The sequence below is a fragment of the Alligator mississippiensis genome, chromosome 11, assembly GCF_030867095.1.
Source record: "Alligator mississippiensis isolate rAllMis1 chromosome 11, rAllMis1, whole genome shotgun sequence".
NCBI classification, from domain to species: domain Eukaryota; kingdom Metazoa; phylum Chordata; order Crocodylia; family Alligatoridae; genus Alligator; species Alligator mississippiensis.
The window spans coordinates 24,464,896-24,483,932 of record NC_081834.1 but is presented as its reverse complement, the minus strand read 5'-3'; the positions used below and the strand labels follow the sequence as shown (position 1 = coordinate 24,483,932).

Genomic DNA, 19,037 nt, shown 5'->3' with positions numbered 1-19,037 from the left:
AGAGGCTATTCCTCCACCAAATCTCCATTATATAACAGACAAAACAATAACCTGGTGCCACTCTTAATTTATCTTTGTAAATATGCATTTCTGCCATGTTTACCATCATACTATCTGAGCATTTAATCATAACAACATTAAAATTACCTAAAACAGTGAGAGATCAAGTTGATTAAAAGCAATATTGCAATATCAGTGGTATCCAAAAGGAGGAAAGACTGCATGTTAAAAAAAAAGAAGAAGAAGAAAAAACAGTAATTCTTTACTGTATCCAGATTCTCACTTAGCACAGCCTGCAATGTTTTAGTAACTTGGGGCACACTTCACAAAGGCTAGGAACAGACATTACACATAAATCAGTTTAAGTGATCAGAAACTGGTTTAAACCTATAACAGAACAGATGTTCAGTGTACATAAACCAGTTTGAAAGTGGCTGAAACCGGCTTGAGATAAACCTGGTTGAATATAGTATCAGACTTTGGGTCAAACCAGTTTATGCAATTGTCTGTCCCAGACCCTTTACTGGTTTAAGCTAAACCAGACACCCCCAGCATCCCAGCATGCTCTCCACAGCAGAGTTGGCCCCTCCCCTCTCTTCCCTGGTACCAGAACTCTGGTAGAGACTTACAGGCCCAGCAGGGTCTGCTGGCTTCCCTGTGCCTCCCTCCCCCCCCGCCCCAACTCGTTGCTTAAGCGAAGATCCTTTTCTCCTCCTTCCCACAGCATGTACTGTAGCCAGTGTGTGGTATGCTAGATAATGCTGTGTAAGGCAGACAGTGTCCACTTAGGGCTTCTTGGAGGTAATCAACAGCTCAAATGGTAATGTCCCTGCATTCCTTCCTTTGAAAAAAAGCTGTTTAAGAAGATCTTGTAATGAGTGAGGCTTTGTTTTCTGATGGGTTATTAAGTGCTGATAACAGAGCTGATAAATGTTCTGTTATCAAGAGGGGGGGGGACAACTCTTCCCTAATTACAGCATCCTGCTAGGGCCTGGCCATGTCCCCCTCAGCTCAGCCCTGGGGAAGGGAGGAATGATATAGTGCCCCCCCCGCCGGCTTCTAGCCTAAGCCACTGCAGGCATGTGCCTGCATTTCTGGGATTAAACCAGCAAAGAGTCTGGGACAAACATTGCATAAACCAGTTTGACCCAAATCAGTTAAGTCTGATGCTCTACTGACTGAGCTATCTGGGCACTCTAAAGCCAGCCAGGGGACATTCAACCAGGTTTAGCTCAAACTGGCTTCAGCCATTTTCAAACTGGTTTATGCACACTGAACATCTGTTCTGTTACAGGTTTAAACCAGTTTCTGATCACTTAAACTGGTTTATGTGTAATGTCTGTCCCTAGCCTTTGTGAAGTGTGCCCCAAGTTACTAAAACATTGCAGGCTCTGCTAAGTGAGAAACTGGATACAGTAAAGAATTACTGTTTTTTCTTCTTTTTTCTTTTTTAACATGCAGTCATTCCTCCTTTTGGATACCACTGATATTGTAATTGGTTAAAATACTGATTTAGTCTAGCCAGGTTAGACTAAACTGAAAAGACTGAAACAATTCAGGCTCAGACTTTTTGAATGTCTTTCCCTAGCCAAAACGAAAATTTTTGTTCACTTGTATTCCCCCCAGTCAATCTCAAACCATATCAATCTATGCATACACACACACCTCCTCCAAACAATAATTTTCAGTTTGAGGAATAATATTTTGGCTTGAGTTATCTTAGTCTGTTTATACTGTTGGTTGACATTTGTACTTTTCAGAAAACATAATTTAGAAGCATTAATCTCAATTCATGAAGCAGTAAACTCTAAAGATGAAATATTAAAAATATAGAATGTCTAATATATAGTACTCAAGTAGGAAATGCATAAAACAGTCTAGAAAAATAAAATTCTTATACACACACTCTCAAAGAAATATCATTTTCCATCTTTTTCCAAAATCAATGGAATTTTTCAGTTGGCTTCAAATAATAAGATTAGGTCCAATGAATGACATATGGAATTGTGATTGGGACTCTGGGGAATCACAAGGCTCCTACAGCTTTAGACTATTGTGGATCAGCTGTAATTATTTGAAACCCCAGCAGAGCTTCAAATTAAAATCATGCTGGTCACTGGAAATTAATGGATCATATGTATCCCTGGAGTAACTGCACTAAATTCAGTGGAACTGTACATGGAATTAATTCACCTCTACATGTGTGTGAAAGAAGATGGAACCACACTGGATACTTATAAAAATCATGATACTGCTCTGATGAGTCTCGAAGTAAATCATTACTATTTTTCTATGGCATTCATATATGAAATAACAGGACTCCCATGACTCACACCTAAAATTTTTACTATTTTTCCCTTCTTAATAATGAATACATAAGCTCTAATTAACATTTGTAGATGCAATGTCATATTCAGAAACTTAACAGTACACTCTACAATTCTGAAGCTGGCAGCACTTGAATTAAAGCTTCTCTAATAGAATGTGATACAAATATAAATTGTATCACATGCTTCATATACTAAATCAGAAAGTCTTTTATAGGACAGTGTGGCAGTGCACTGTGTGCCTGCCACTTTAAGGGCCTGGAGCTGGCAGCCTCCAGGTGCCTGATGAGGGCAGCCATTTTGAGGCAAGGGCTGCCTATATAAACAAGGCAGTTTGGCTGCAGGAGGCCAGGTAACAACATTGCCTGGTTGGAGTGCTGCCAGGATCACTCAGAGGTAAGGAGGCTCCTGGTCCTGGGCATGACCTGAAACTGCACCCTGCTGGGAGTGGGTGGCCTGGTGGGGCTCTCAGTGGTGTGGGAGCCCCCAGGAAATGCCAGGCCAGTTACTACCCTGGTGAAAGGTGGGTTGGGGTGCCTTAACCCCTAGCTCCCACAACTGGGTGGGTAACCCTGTTTGGAGGGGCCCAGAGGGTGGACCCCAAGAGAGTGATTGTGTACAGGGTGTGGTGCTGCAGTTGCCCCTGGGAGAAAGGAGTAGTGGCATGGTGAGGCCTGGATAGAGAGTGAGGGGCTAGAGACCTAGCCCGAAGGAGAGAGTACGTTCGACTGGCCCAAGCTGGGGCCAGGACCAGGAGGGTCAAAAGGGCCGGGGCCCACCATGAGGGATGCCCAAGAGCTGGGGGCCTGGGGTCCTGACTGGCCTGGAGGTGGGCCAGGGCCAGTTAGCCAAAGGTCCTGGGGGGACCACACCTGAGAGGGGAAAGTGGCTTGGGGGGGGGGGCTAAGTCGCCTGAAGGATGGTGGAGAGGCTGCCTGATAAGAGGAGATCATAGAGGGGTCCTGTATGGATGATTCTGGGGCCCAGTGTGGAGCTGGTGACTATGTGGACACCATGATGCCATCTGCGAGGCTTGGGCTGTGGTATTGGGGAGGTAGGAGCTGCAGAGAGTGCCCCCTGGCATCGGGGCACTAAATGGGTAGCTTCCTGCTTAATTGATATCTTAATTGAATCAATTAACATCAAGGGTGTGGTGGATGAGATAGGCAGGCAGTTGCCCAGAGACAGGTGGGTGGGCTGTGGAGATTGGCCCTGAGGTGGCCCCCTGTCACAGACAATCATAAAATAAGATTGAAGGATTTGAGGCAAACAAAGCAAGATAAGTGACTTGGTGACTAGGAGGGAGAGAGTCCCTGACAGATATTGAAGTAAGTTAAAATGGAATGTCCTGGCAGTGAAGAGTTAAAGGGAAGTGAGAAGGAAAAGGAACTATGTGGAGCAATAAAGATGAATCTGAAATTAGGTGATGGAGGAAGACTGAAGCCAAGGCTGCCACTTTTTAATTAGATTTGGGATGTAGCTAGTAAGTGGGTAAAAGCAATTTAGTATAGAGGATTGGATGAGCTCACTTTTTGGAAAAAAGTGTAGCTACATCATTCGGGACCATTAAGGTCCCTAGTAGTGATATTTTTTTTTTTTAAGTATGCAAGATGGAGTTGTGACAACAGGAACTACCTGTCTCTCCCTTGGGGTTTTTTTTGCCATGCAATAACTTAACAGTAACAACTCAAATCTACAAAAGCTAGCAAGAGTCTAAAGTGCGACATAAGTGGAATGAAGGTGCATCAGTGCAAAATTTCAATCTTCCATACTCTCTACTTAACCTCTTAGTTGCCCAAAGTCCACAGGCACCAACATTTTCATCAGTAAAATACCTTGTCTGCCTAAAATATGCTTTTGCATTTGCCCAGAAGTATACCTGTCTTGGCAGGGCTGAGCCACTCAGCCTCTCTTTCACTTCTGAGCATGATCAGGATCTTTAAAGTAGGTGTTTCTTTCCCTATGTATTCCTAGGAGCTGTAAGCATCTCAAATACACCCCATATGACTGCAAAAAGGAGGGGAGCTTATTTTTTTTTCACCATTGTTTTACACCGTTGGAAAACATTACTTGGTTTTAAAGGAGTTTTATGAGCAATAAATAGTATTTGAATAGCTTACTATCTGTTATAATAATGCAGGGCTGTCCAGCTTCTAAATGGATGGGGAGCTGAATGCCCAGGGGCTACAGGTCTGTGGGCCTCACCAAGTTGAGCCATGGCCCCTCGAGCCTCAAGCCATGTGGGCACTCCTGCTTGTGGGCTGGGATGTAGCCAGTTGGAGAGCCCTGTAATAGCATGTGCCATGACTTTGCCTTTTAGCTATACTTTCCCTGGTTTCTGCTAGGACAAACAAGCAACCAGCATTAACAATAATTAATAAGAGAAGCAAAAAGAGTTAAATCCTATCTGACTGAAGTCAGTCATAATATTTTGTTCACTGGGACCAAAATTAGGGTAGACCTGTAGGTGTTACCCAAAAGTCTAGATAAGAATCTCAGCAGCATGGTAAGTATAAAATAATGCCTGCCTCCTTAGCACTCTTAGTGCAAGCCTGCCAGGGGTAGAAATGAGCAAGGAACACTGGAAGGGAGGAATGTTTTTATAGCACAGCTCTAAAGTGTGCATCTACACATGCACTTTAATGCACATTAGCCTATTTTAATGCACCTTAGAGCATCACCAAAAAAACAGGTGCCTATATTCGAGCAGCAAGGATGCTCCAATGCATTGGAATTCCAGTAAGTCGTCTGGAGCATGGCAATTGCCATGCTCCACCAGCCTCCTATATCCCCACACTTAAAAATGGCAGTGGGGAACTTGAACTAAAGCTTGTTGAATGCACTTTCATTCAAGTGCCCATACCCCCACTTCTAAGCATGGGGATGCTGATACAAGATGCTGCAGAACTTTAATTTAATTGGAGTCCCCCAGCATCCCAGCATGCTTTTCAGCTCTGGGCTGAGCTGTGTTTTCTGCTCCAGAGAGCAGGGCTGACCCTGACCCTATGCTCTCTAGCTGGAGCTGTAAGGGCTGGTTCACTGGCCAGCTCACTGCCCCTGTCCCCCCCCCCCCCCCCCCCCCCAGGCAAACCCTGGCTGGGGTCTGGGGCCAGGGAGGGTGGGTTAAACTCCCTTTCCCCTGAGTATGGAGCTGCCTTGCCCTGCTTACTTACTGCTGGCTGTGACTGTGTATTACAAATCCTAGAAGCACCTGGAAGCAGGAAGAGGAAGTGATGAGCAACCCTGCAGAGTCCTCCTGCTATGATTATGGACTGCAAATCCCAGAGAACTTGGGAGCAGCAGGAAGAGGAAGTGAATACACATACCATGCTGGCTACATACCAGAGAGCCACAGTCTAATGTCCCTCTCCCCCTGGCTTGTGGCTTGACCCACTGCAGGTATGTGGCTGCATTTCCTGGATCAGAAGTAACTTTGGTTATTGGCTCAATCTTTGCAGTTTAGACTAACCTGCAAAGACTGGATCAATTCAGCTCCAGGCTTTTTGACTGTCTGTACTTCTCTTAGAAGGTAAGAGTGACATAGAATATACCTGTACCATAAGGCTGTCTTAACTGGGGCAGAAAAGAAAAGTTTGGAGAGTGGCAGGCCAGGAAGATAGAAGGCAGTGTCATATATGAAGTACACTGGCAGAAGGTTACTCTTAATCCTACTAGAGTGTTCCTGTTGTAAATAACTTTTATACTAGTGATTTTTTTTTTTTGGTTTTTTTTGTTTTTGTTTTTTTTATTTCTATTTCAGATTCCTAGCTTCATGTTAGCTTTTCCTTTTTTCTTTCTTTTTAAAACATTTCTGGCCTAATTTAACTTATCAAAAGAAGGGTGTAGGAGGAAGGAGGAGGTAAGAATATTTTTAGTTATTTATATAGTATGCGGGGGAAATCTTAAAAATATAGATGTCTTTTCATCAAAGTTTTACTCCTTAACTATCAAAAGGTATTTCAAGAGGAAAACTTAATAAGTGAGGCAGTCCCATGCCATGAATGATTCACATAATAGCATATAATAAATGTTTACTCTGTAACACGCTTCCCTGGCTTCACATCTAAAAAATATTACATTAAAGAAACTCTTATAAAAGTTAGACCAGTATTAGATAAATCAGAAGGAAAATGCTTTGCATTCAAAACCTTATCAACTTTATCCAAACTACACAGTTGGACAAATAAAAAATAGCACCCGCAAACATCCTTGCCTCCCCCATAATTCCTGCACTCACAAGACTACAACATCACTGTGATACTACTAGAAAAGAAAGTTCCATATTTTGAAATGGAACTGAAAAAAATTAACAATTTAGGATCTTGATATCCCTCATAATTTAAGAACCATTTGTTAAGAATACTTTACTATCTTACCTATATTAAATATTCTGAGAAACTATATTATAGAAGATACTTTCTTTTAAAATCAATTAAACCTGTAAAGTAAGCTTCTGTACCTGCACAGTAAGCTTTCTTTAGAACAGACCCTTCCACTTAGAGACAATGATTTACATAAGTGCTAACAAGTTAACTGACTCCGTAAATATTAGAAGTGTAAGTAGTTTCCTTTTCTGATAATTTGTTTAACAATCTTGTAATGGCTCAGGAAAGGGAATGGTAATTTTATCAATTGAAAAAGCATATTACTGAAAACCAATTATCTCAGGTATACCCTCCCTTTAACATTGAAAGCCTGATTTTTAATTTGGACATTAAACTGTCATGGAACAGCATAGGTGAAGTTCTCCACTCACAAATCTGTGCTGTCTAAGGCCTTCCTCTACACATTACATGTATTATGCAATTACCTGATTAATTACACAACTAAATTAGTTTGTCTACACATACAAATTTAACAATGGTGACTTAAAAAGGTCTAACCAGCTATAAAGGAATTGCTGGATAATGTTTAATAACTTTTATAACTGGTTTCTATCCAGTTTTATGTAGCCTTTGCTCTTGTGGCCAGGAGCCCTGGCAGCTGATTAAAGATCCCAACTGTGGGGACCCATGTGCACCCCTAAGTTTGGGAGTTCCCAGCTGATGCTGGCTCTTAGCCATGGAAGCACATGTCCCTGCAGCTGGGAGCCCCATCAGCTGACTGGTCTCTCATACCAATGTGGCTGGGAGACCTTAGCTGCTGTGATCGCCTAGCCAAGCAGGCATATCACACACCCCATGGCTGTGAAATGGCAGCTGCTGCAGTCTCCCAGCCACAGGGAGGTGTTGTGCTCCCCCATAATGGAAAGATTGCATCTGCTGTGGTCTCAAGGCTGTGGGGTTGCATGAGGTGCCCCTGCAGCTGGGAGCCCCTCAGCTGAGGGGGCTCCTAGCCACTGGAACTTGCTTCATGATAGTGCAGGAGGAGCCAAGGCAATAAGGCATGGTCAGATCTGATTCATGATCCCACAACCACACCTCCTGCCATACACATGCCTGGCAGAAGGTGTCAGTGTGTGGATAGTGCATTAGATCCCATTGTGCCTTTACCTGCACATATAGAGGGGCCCTAAGTTCTATCAACTGCTAGCATAGATTCTTCTGTGGTGGTTTGATGCATATAGCCCCTCTAATGGTCTGGGAGGTACACAAGAGTTTCATGGTACCTTTCACTGCTGTGAATTTCACTCATCCTTTGGGTTGTTGTTGTTTTTTTTCCAAGTCATAATTATTTCAAGTGTATCAAGAAAGACTTCTCAATCTCTTCACAAAGTGTTTCTTCCTAACTCAGCTGTAATACAAAGTGCAGTTTTTATCTCAGTGGGATTTTTCTTTCGGTGGTGATACTGCCTTCAATGGCATCTAGTTCATTACTACAGCAGGGGTAATTTCAGATTTGGACAGTGAATTGTACTTCCAGGCCAGAATATGTAGGGGGGGGTGTGTCTAGTTTAAAAAAAAAAAAAAATAGAAATGGGGACAACGTTAAAACTTTCTCTGAAAAGGGCTCTACTTTTCAATTTCTTTTCAAGAAAATCTTGTCTTTTTTTACTTGACAAGCACAAACATCCATGCTCTGACCAAGTTTTCTCTTCCATCTGATCCTCAGACCAACAGTTTCTTTTCCACTACCCAGAGTAGCAGGGTTATAACTTCTTGTGGCAGCATTGCTGCCTTTTTATTATTCAGTATTCCATACATGGGTCTGTCATTTCAAAATTCAAACCTATTGCCCAGATAAAAATTTTAGCATTTTAAGAAATGCAAGTTAACAAATTAGTAGGCATATTTAAGACAAAATATTTAAACTTTTCCCCTTGCCAAATAGGTTAACCATATAACCTATTTTTGTAAAGTGTTGCATACGTTTGCAGAGAGAGTCATTATCTCTAATAATGGTGCTCTGTACATACCGCATCATAATCTTGACTTGCAATAGTAAAAGGAAACCGTCTAAGAAACACATTTTTCTTCCCTTTATGTGAATATTGATATATTTAAGCCAAGACTTCACAGTACTACAGTTACTATTCTCCTCCATGCAGCAGTCCTTAAACAAACAGTACAAAGATGGCTCACATTCTTATACCTGTGCTGATTTTCTTATGCACTTGACACATTTTATTTAAATTACTTTACTGAAAAAATAAATACATGCATAACCCCATGCTTACTGCATAAATTTTTATTTTTTTTTAAGAATAATATTTTCACCTTCACTAAACTGTTTCCAGGAAGAATCATATCTCTATCTTCTGCAATAGGCTTGATTTTAAAAAAAGATTTTTTTAGGACTCCCTATCAAATTCATGACCTTGACAATAGACAGAATAAAAAATAGTAACAAATAGTTATTCAAAGATATTCATGTTGCTATCTCCTGACTCGCCTTTTTTTTTTTTGATGTGTATGTTTTCTGATTCAGAGATCTGGAAAACTTGATTTTTTTTATTTTTTTTTTCCTGTTTTCTTACTGAACAATTTTTTCCCCCCCCCCCCCTTGACTTGCAATAAACATTTTTCCATGAAGATGGTTTAAAACAGGATATTTTATCCTGTAGGGATGGGAGGGATGTCACCAATACATTTCCTTTAAAAAGAAAAACTGTCCTCACCTCTATCTTTCAACTTGTGAATTTGCTTTTAAATCCCTCTCCATTTACCTGTTACAGATGCCTAGAGGGCTTCAGTTGCTGTAACTGCAGCAAGTCACTTGTTGGTTCTTCTTTACACAAACACATTGGTCATGGGTAAGCAAAGCATAGGAAATGAATTTACACTCTGGCACTGGTTAGGCCTCTTGCAGTACTGAGTTCAATTCTGGGCATTATATTTTTAAGATGGATATAGGGAAACTGGAGAGGTATTTGGACACAAGTGACATAGATGTTAAAGGGGATAGAAGGCAAACCGTATGAGGAAGTGTTGAAGGAGCTAGTTACGTTTAGTATGGAAAGAAAAAGATTATGATAGCAGTTTTCAAATATTTGAAAGACTGGAGGAATGTTCATTTTCCCTACCACAGAAGCAGAACTTGTAGCAGTGGTTTGCATTGTAGCAAAGCAAGTTTGGAACACATCTCTTAAAAGTTATGAAGTTTTATGTGAGAGAGACAACAAAACATGCTGCCCAGGGAAGCTGCAAAATATCTTTCACAGTCAGTTTTTAAGAAGAGACTGGATAGGCATCTATCTGAGGTGGTTTAGGAACAGTGAATTTGGTAAAAGTAGATGATTCTTGAAGTTTTCCAAATCTAAAATTCTAATTCCTGCATGGAGATAAGGTAGATGATGCCATGATGTCTTCTATTTACTACATATCTGATAACTCAGAATTTAAAAGGATGTGGAAATAAAACAAAGATGAGAATGCACTGAGTGTGTGGGTTTTTTTTTTTTTTTGTTTTTTGTTTTTTTTTGGAATGACTCAATAAAACAAAGAGCCCTCCATGAAATGCTCCTGTACCTGAATTATAGTGAATGAGGAACATCTGGGACGCTTGGTTTATAAACAAGTGGAAACCAAGCCATGTTTTCAATAGTTATGCTTGATTGAATAAAGTACTCAGAATGTTTCACCATTCAATACCTGAAAGCAATGTGCAAGCTGTTCAGATGAAAAACTTTTTTTTGTCTGTGTTTTTTGGAAAATTTCAATTGAACTGGTCAAGAGTCCAATTTATTTCGAATGAAAAAAGAAAGAAAAACAAAGATGGATAAACAACAACAGAAAGGTAGAGTTGAGGCTTGATTTTAAAAAAAAAAAAAAAAAATAACATTAGTATCAGTCTTAACTAACTACCAAAACATAGAAGCAAAATTCACACTGGAAAAAACCCAAAGAGACAAGGAAAAGAAAAAGAACACCATTATAAGGTGTTTAAATATGAGTAACATATGTAAGACATGTGCAGCAATCAAACATAGGTAGTCAAACCTAAAATAGACTACTTAAGAAGGTTATGGAATCTCCATCATTGGAGATTTTAAGAGCACATTTCTGTCCAGAATGGTTGAACAACAGTTGAGCCTGCCTTGGGGTGGAGGAATAGACTAGTTGACCTTCCAACCCTCTTTCTGGAGGTTGCCAACTAAAAACACAGATCGGAACAAGTAAACTTTAAGAAAATTTGTATTTGAAATCTAATTTGACTTTATGCTTTAGTTCACTCTCTGTTCCATGTCTTAAGAACAGGTTTTCTCACTTGTGAGAATTTGAAATTTTCTGTTTTTACATACATGAAACATTTCAAACAATAGACTCTACAACAGACTAATGCGTTACAATTGAGGAAATGCTGACAGGTCCCATTGACAGACCTATAATTAGTTTCTTCCCAGAAACCTTTCCTCTTGGAACTACATCCTGTGGTAAAAGAAACCAAAGCCCTGCTTCCTAAATGATGGGAAATAGCTAATCTACTACTTGTTTCTTTTTGTGATTACAGTTCCAAATATTTTGTAATCAAGACAAGCCTAAGGCTAAATATGAAGAATAAACTGCCACCAAGAAAAAGCGATGAGTGGTGGTGGTTGGAGACTCCCTTTTGAGGAGGATAGAGGTATCCATCTGCCCACCTGACCTGTTGCCTTGGAAGGTCTGCTGCTTGCCCAGAACTTGGATCTGAAAGTCATGGAAGGATTACTGAAACTCATTCAGCCCTCTGACTACTACCCCAGGCTGCTCATCAATGTGGGTGCCAACGATACTGCCAGAGAAGATCCTGCACAAATCAGAAGTGACTACAGGTCTCTGGGTGCAACAGTAAAGGGGACAAGGGCTCAGGTGGTATTCTCCTCAATCTTTCCAGTCAAGGGGAAGTGTGTGGGCAGGAGTAGGCACATCTTGTAGATCAACACATGGCAGTGATGGTATCACCAGCAGGGCTTCAGTTTCTTTGACCATGGGATGTTGTTCCAAGAAAAAAGGTTTCTGGGAAGAAATGGGATCCATTTGATGATGAGAGGGAAGATCATCTTTACAGACAAGCTCCCTAATGCAGTGAGGAGGGCTTTAAACTAGATTCACAGGGGGATGGAGATCTAAGCCCTGAGATAAGTGGGGAAGTATGTGACCTGGAGAAAGCACAAGGAGTAGTGGGCAGAAGGGGAGACACACTCATACTTCCAGAGAAAGAAGCACAATTGGCTAGTTACCCAAGTGCCTGTGTTCAAATGCACATAGCCTGGAAAACAAGCAGGAAGAAGTGGAAATCTTCTCACAGTTGTGGAACTGTGACATGATTGGAATAACTGAGACTTGGTGGGATAGCTTGCATAACTGGAGCACTGTCATGGATGGGTATAAACTAGTCAGGAAAGACAGGCAGGGGAGAAGAGGGAGAGTTGCACTTTATGTAAAAGAACCGTATGATTGCTCAGAGGTCCAGTATGAAATTGGACATAGGGTCAGGAGGGAGAGCAACCAGGGTGATGTCATGGTAGGTGTCTGCTATAGACCACCAGACCAGGAGGATGTGGTGGATAAGGCTTTCTTCAAACAACTAGTGGAAGTTTCCTGATCACAAGCCCTGACTTTCATGGGGCTCTTCAATCATCCTGGCATCTGCTGGGAGAGCAATGCAAAGGTGATCCAGGAAGTTTTTGGGAAGTGTTGGGGACAACTTCCTGGTTCAAGTACTGGAGAGGTCAACTAGGGGCCATACTCGTTTTGACCTGCTGCTCATAAATAGGGAAGAATTGGTGGAGAACATAGTAGATAACAACTTGGGAAGCAGTGACCAGGAGACAATTGAGTTCAGGATGAGGAGGAAACAAAGGAAGGAGAGCAGCAGAGTATAGGCCCTACACTTCAGAAAAGCAGACTTTGACACACTCAGAGAACTCATAAGCATAGTCTCCTAGGAGGCCAGTCTGAGGGGGAATGGCGTCCAGGAGAGTTGGCTGTGCTGAGAGAGCAGGAAAAAAACCCATCCCGATGCGCAGGAAGACTAACAAGTATGGCAGAAGACAAGCTTGGCTTACCAGGGAACTCTTCATTAAGCTAAAACATTAAATGAAGAAACTTATAAGGAATGGAAACACAGCTAGGGAGGAGTATAAGAGTATTGCTTAGGTATGAAAAGTAGGAAGGCCAAAGTACAATTGGAGTTGCAGATAGCAAGGATGCGGAGGGTAACTAGAAAGGTTTCTACAACTATGTCAGCAACAAGAGGAGGATCCGGGAAAGTGTGGATCCTTAAGTAAATGGGAGAGGAAACCTTGTGACAGAAGATGCAGAAAATGCTGAAGTACTCAATGTCTTTTTCACCTCAATCTTTACAGGCACCTGGCAGTACGGTTTGTGGAGGAGATGAGCAGCCAACAGTGGTAAAAGAACAGGTTAGGAACTATATAGAAAATCTGGAGGTGTACAAGTCCATGGGGCTGGACAAAATACACCCAAGGGTGTTGGCCCATGTGATTGCAGAGCCACTGGCCATTATCTTTGAAAACTGTGGAAGTTAGGAGAGGTCCTGGATGACTGGAAAGGGCAAATATAATCCCCATCTTTTTAAAAGGGAAGGAGGATTCAGGGAATGACAGACCCGTCAGCCTCACCTCAGTCCCTGGAAAAATCAGAGAGCAGCTCCTCAAGAAATCCATTTCTAAGCACTTGGAGGAGAATAAGGTGATTAGGAACAGTCAGCGTGGATGGCAAGTCATGTCTGAACAAGCTGATTGCTTTCTATGATGAGATGAGTGGTTCTACAGATGCAGGAAGACCAACAGATGTGATATACCTCGACTCTGCCGAGGCTTTTGATACAATCTCCCACAACGTTCTTATAAGCAAGCTAAGAAAGTACGGGGTGGATGAATGGACTGTAAGGTTGATGGAAAACTGTCTGGATTAATGGAGTGCCCCAAGGGTTGGTTCTGGGGCTGGTTTTGTTCAATATTTTCATCAGTGACCTGGAAGATGGGATAGAGTGCGCCCTCAGCAAGTTTCCAGATGACACCAAGCTGCAGGGAGTAGTAGACATGCTGGAGGGTAGGGCTAGGATTTAGAGAAACCAAGATAAAATTGGAGGATTGGACCAAAAGAAATTGAATGAGTTTCAATAAGGACAAGTGCAAAGTCCTGTACTTAGGACATGACAATCCCGTGCACTTCCACAGGCTGGGGACCAACTTGTTAAGCAACAGCTCTACAGAAAAGGACTTGGGGGTTACAGTGGACAGTAAGCTGAATATGAGACAGCAGTGTGTCCTTGTAGCCAAGAATGCTAACAGCATACTGGTCTACATTAGTAAGAGGGTTGCCAGCAGCTTGAGGGAAGGGGTTCTTCCCCTCTATTTGGCACTATTGAGGCTACATCTGGAATATTATGTCTAATTTTGGGTCCCCCACTACAGAAAGGATGTGGACAAATTGAAGAGAGTGCAGTGGAGGGCAACAAAAATGGTGAGAGGGCTAGGGCATATGACTTATGAGTAGAGGCTGAGAAACCTGGGCTTATTTAGTCTGAGCCCAGACTGAGGAGACTGAGGGGAGAATTTAATAGCAGCCTTCAACTACCTGATGGGTTGTTCCAAAGACAATAGAGCTAGACTGTTTTCAGTAGCAGTAGATAACATAACAAAGTGCAATGGTTTCATGTTGTGGCAAGGGAACGTTCAACTAGATATTAGGAAAAACTCTCTTACTAGGGGCCTGCTAGATGACACTTTAAAGTGGGTTAAATGCCTTTTGCACCACTTTAATGGCATGCTGTTTGCACATTCAGTGGCGTAATGCGCCTTAAATGACTTTGGGATGCAGCAAATAACTTTGGGGCACTGCAAAATAAAACACCTCTGAGGAGTTTTGGTTTCCTACCCTACAGTCATGGAGGGAAGCACTGGGCTCCGTGTGGCTCAGGGGCTGTGCAGGCAGCTCGTGTAGGCAGCCCGGGAAGTCAGGCTCCACAGAAAGGAGAAAAAAAAAAAAAAAGCAATGAGCCTGATCTTTTTTCCCCCCTCTCCCTGGAGCCTGCCTGCCTGAGCTGTGTGGGGACCCAGTGCTTCCCTCTGCAGCTGTGGTGCCCCCAGGACTGCCCGAGCCAGGTGCCACCTGGTAGGGGGCCACTGCTGCTGCAGAGGGGAAGCACCAGCCCCCCGACCCCCCCCCCCCTCCCCTCTTGCTCGGGGACCACTCTGCCTGCCAGCAGCTCACTCTCCCCTCCCCACTTCTGGAGGTGCAGGTGTACATGGGCAGACATGGGTGTACACGACATAGGAGTTTACTTTGCCTTAAACTGAAGCAGTGCTTTTAAAAAAAAAACTACTTCAATTTAGGGAGAATTCAATCCCTGTGTCATGTACAAATGCTCTAGGAGGGTAGCGGAGTACTGGAATAGATTACCCAGAGTGTGGTGGACTCTCTATCTTTGGAGGTTTCTAAGACCTGGCTAGATGCCTTTTCCTGGATGATCTAGTAGAGGATGGTCCTGCTTTGAGCAGGGGGTTCGACTAGATGAGCTCCTAAGGTCACTTCCAAACCTAATGGTCTATGATTCTATGAAAAACTACCTTAGAGCTGATATCAGTTTTCAAGAAATATAATATTCTCTTTCATGCAACATGTACCTTCCCCCTCCCCTCATCCAGAAAAAAAATCAGCCCCCCAAAATTGGGGAGCCTGTATTTAGTGATTTTTCTCACCCAGCAAAAGCAGCTTGCTTTCACTCCTGCTTCACAATGAAGCAACTGTTGCATTATTATTCAGGCAGCTGAGGGAGTTAGTTGTCCAAATGGCTCTTTTTCCATCACTTTAGAGGTATTAACAACAGTCTCTACTTTTTAATAGTATTGATATTCCACTAATCAAGCTAACCATTCTTAGGACAGTTTTACTGTCCACTAGATGTTTGTTTGTTTTTTTTACTCTCTTTTCCTATTTCACAGCCTTGGAGACTCTTTGACTCTTTTCAAAATTATAGATCCAGCCATGGATCTGTCTTTAGCAACAGCTAAGATTTCAGATTTAAGGATTAATTAAAGGGTGAGAAAGCTAAAGATTACACAGCCATAATCTTGGATTTTTTTTTTTCATTTTGCTTTTTAAAAACAAGGTGCCTACTATATTCTGGGATATGCTGTATGTGACAAAATACAGTAACAACTACATAGTAAAAGTTACAGTGGCAGAAATCCTTTCCCGACAGGGATCTAGGGAGATTATAATTATCTTTCATGATCCCATCTATGAAATTTCAAACTACAGTGTACTTTTTAAACTGACTTCAGGGATTAAGTAGTTCCCCAACTCTTCTCTTAATTCTACACTTATAATGGACCTGCTTCTGGTCTCAGATACATTACTTTAAATCAGTGGTTAAAAGTAAATGGAGCAACACAAGTATTAAACTAGTGAGAATAAGACCAGAATCAAACTCACTATAAATGGAGGTCAAGAATAACTTCAAGTTTTCTTTAGTCAGTTGAGGAGAAACTTACTGAAATCAGTTTGGACCTAGATTCTGCTATCAAGAAATGATCTAGGAATTAAGGCTAGTCAAAAGTTCTTTGTGTTTTAGTTATCACATACAACATAAAGACCTGCTATTGTGGTTCAGTGGTAGAATCCTTTTCTGCCATGCGGGAAATCTGGGTTCAATTCTTGGATGTGTATACAACTATAGCCATCGAGGCACTAAACATCTGGACTCAGTCTGACCTTTGGATTCTGCCAAAGGTGGGGATGGAAGATCTGGGAAGCTATACTCCTGCCTATGTGTACATGTCAAAGGTCCTGGTGACCTCTCAAGTATATGCCATAATCCAGAGGGATTGACGGTTGCCTACTACTACAATATAAATGCTATTTTATAATGTTATTCAACAGATGTAATGCAAAGCAGAATTTGACTTGATTCTTCTTTATACCTGTATCTAATACAATTGCACTTATGAAGCAGACAAAAAGAAATCACCACAATATTTGAATGCAAGTATTTTGCATTAGGTTGGTTTGATTAAATAATTACACACGTAAATGAACACTCCTACTCTATACACAAACACATTCATGCAGAAACACAGATGTGAAAATGCAGTGGAAAGGGAAAAATGCTGAAGAAGTTAGTAACTATTGACAAAGTCTGGACAACTACCATATTGAGGAGTAAAGTCTTTTCAATGTCATAAGAGAAATTAAAGACATCTTGGATGCAGATACTGGTTCATTTTTACCCATCTTAAGAAATAAAGAATTTAAGAGGATTTGAAATGTTTAGATGCGCATTCTTACACTTTTGCTTTAACTCAGAAATCCAAACATTCTGTGATAATTACTATTAAAATGGGAGAAGAGAATAATGTACACTTTTATTCTGAGGTTTGGCAGGGGCAACTAAGTGAATACAGGGTGGTTTGTCTGATTGAGGAAACTAGTAAAACTTAGATATTAGGCCTGTGAGGGTCAGCAGCAATCTGATCCAGCTTCAGATCCAGCTGCTTCTGATGGCTGCGATCCAATCTGGAGCTCCAGACCGGGTTTCCGCCTCAATCCAGCTCCTCGGAGATCTGGCCATAGGGTATAATGGGGAATCAATGAAATATCTATAACTTTGTTGTTTCTTGTCTGATTTGGATGAAACTTACAGGAATGGTAGTCTCTGACTGGAGCATAAAACATGCCAAGTTTCATGAATATCAGTGCAGGGGTTTGTACCCCAAATATTTGAAAGCCAAACTCATGTCATGGCTGTGTGTCACACCACAGTTGGGTGAAAACTGCAGGAGTGGCAGCTCTTACGGAGGCCACAAAGCCTGCCAAGTTTCAAGAAGATTGGTGCAGGGGTTTGGGGGGAACTGTTCCTCAAGCTGCGGACAAGCAAAACTCATGCCATGGGTGACACTGCATGTGTTAAGGTGCAGCAGGGTGACAGCTGCAGGGATGGTGGCCCCTGCTGTGACACCTGCCAGCTGTGGAGGAGATGGGTGCAGGGGGGCTCTGGGGCCCTGTACCCCTAGCTGCTGACAGGCAAACCTCGTGCCAAGACCGTGTCCGTCTTGGGGCAGTTGATTGTCTGTACTGATTCTTTCCTCTCCTTAGCCTGGTTTTGTAGATGCTAATTGATGCTCGTTAAGTCGTTATGTAGTCCCTAGGTCCTGTGTATTCAGCTGGTCCCTGAGTCCCTGCTCCCTGAGTGAATCATGATTGATTGATTGGTAATTGGTGACACAGCAGCTTAGCAGCCAGGCCTGGAGTAATGTGTCCCCTCCCCACCCCAAGACAGACACAGTCAGTCCCACAGCACCTATGGCACAAGTTTTGTTTGTCCGCAGCTTGAGGGGCAGTTCCCCCCCAAATCCCTGCACTGATCTTCTTCAAAATTGGCAGGCTTTGTGGCCTCAGCAAGAGCTACCACCCCTGAAGTTTTGACCCCCCCTGTGGTGTAACACATAGACATGAGTTTTGCTTTCAAGAATTTGGGGTGCCGTTTCCCCCAAACCCCTACACCGATCTTCTTGAAACTTGGCAGGCTTCATCCTCTCTGCAGAGTCTACAAACTGTACAAAAAACAACAAAGTTATAGATATTTTATTGTTTCCCCATTATACCCTATGGCCAGATCTCCGAGGCAGCTCCAAACCGCTTCAGGAAGCCTAACGAGGCCAACGCTGTGACCTGGATAATGCTGCTTCAGACCCCAAAGCATTGGAAGCTTCTCTAGATCTGAAGCTCTGTCCAAAGCCTTGCACAGCCCTATTAGATATTATGGAGGAAAGGAATCTCTTGAAAACACAATATTTGGAAAGAAAGAAATAGATGTTAGCAGACTATTTGAATCAGTGCTGGAAAAATGGAGGGGGGGAGCATTAAATAGTACTAAGTTAGGGATAAGCCTTTTATGAGGCTAGAAATAGGAATGCTTAGAAGCATTTGCACATGGAGTTAGATAAAACATGATGTTGTAAAGGACAATTGCGTATTAAAAAGAGAGGACAGAAATGATAAATCTTGATAGTTTTACATTAGTCTGGTGTCCTAAATCTTTCCTGTTATAAATGACAAAACAACTTGAGACCAAAAAGGCAAGATGTGATCAGCTATTATCATCAAAGGGATACCCTGCCTGGTAAGAATCTAGAGAAGTGACAATAATCTCCATTTTCCTTGATAGAAATTAATACATTCTTTATGGTAAGACTTGGCTACCCACTGTCATGACCCAAAGGTCTGATTTTTTGTGTGTGCTTCGGCACTAAGAATTATCCCCGTGGGTTTACAGCTTCATTGCACGGAGGAGTTCTGCTGCACAGAGAACCCGCATGCAGGG

The 19,037-nt window shown here is 42.1% G+C and overlaps 1 protein-coding gene and 1 long non-coding RNA gene across 2 annotated transcripts in view; one reads left to right on the top strand and one right to left on the bottom strand.

Annotated features, from left to right (window-relative positions):
- Positions 1 to 19,037, bottom strand: part of UNC13C (unc-13 homolog C) — a 524,763-nt gene that overhangs the window by 419,513 nt on the left and 86,213 nt on the right. The window lies entirely within an intron of this gene.
- On the top strand, positions 2,683 to 17,325 carry LOC132243988 (uncharacterized). The gene is made up of 3 exons (XR_009455592.1): positions 2,683 to 2,723; positions 5,533 to 5,726; positions 11,217 to 17,325. It is a non-coding gene; the product is annotated as an uncharacterized LOC132243988 (long non-coding RNA).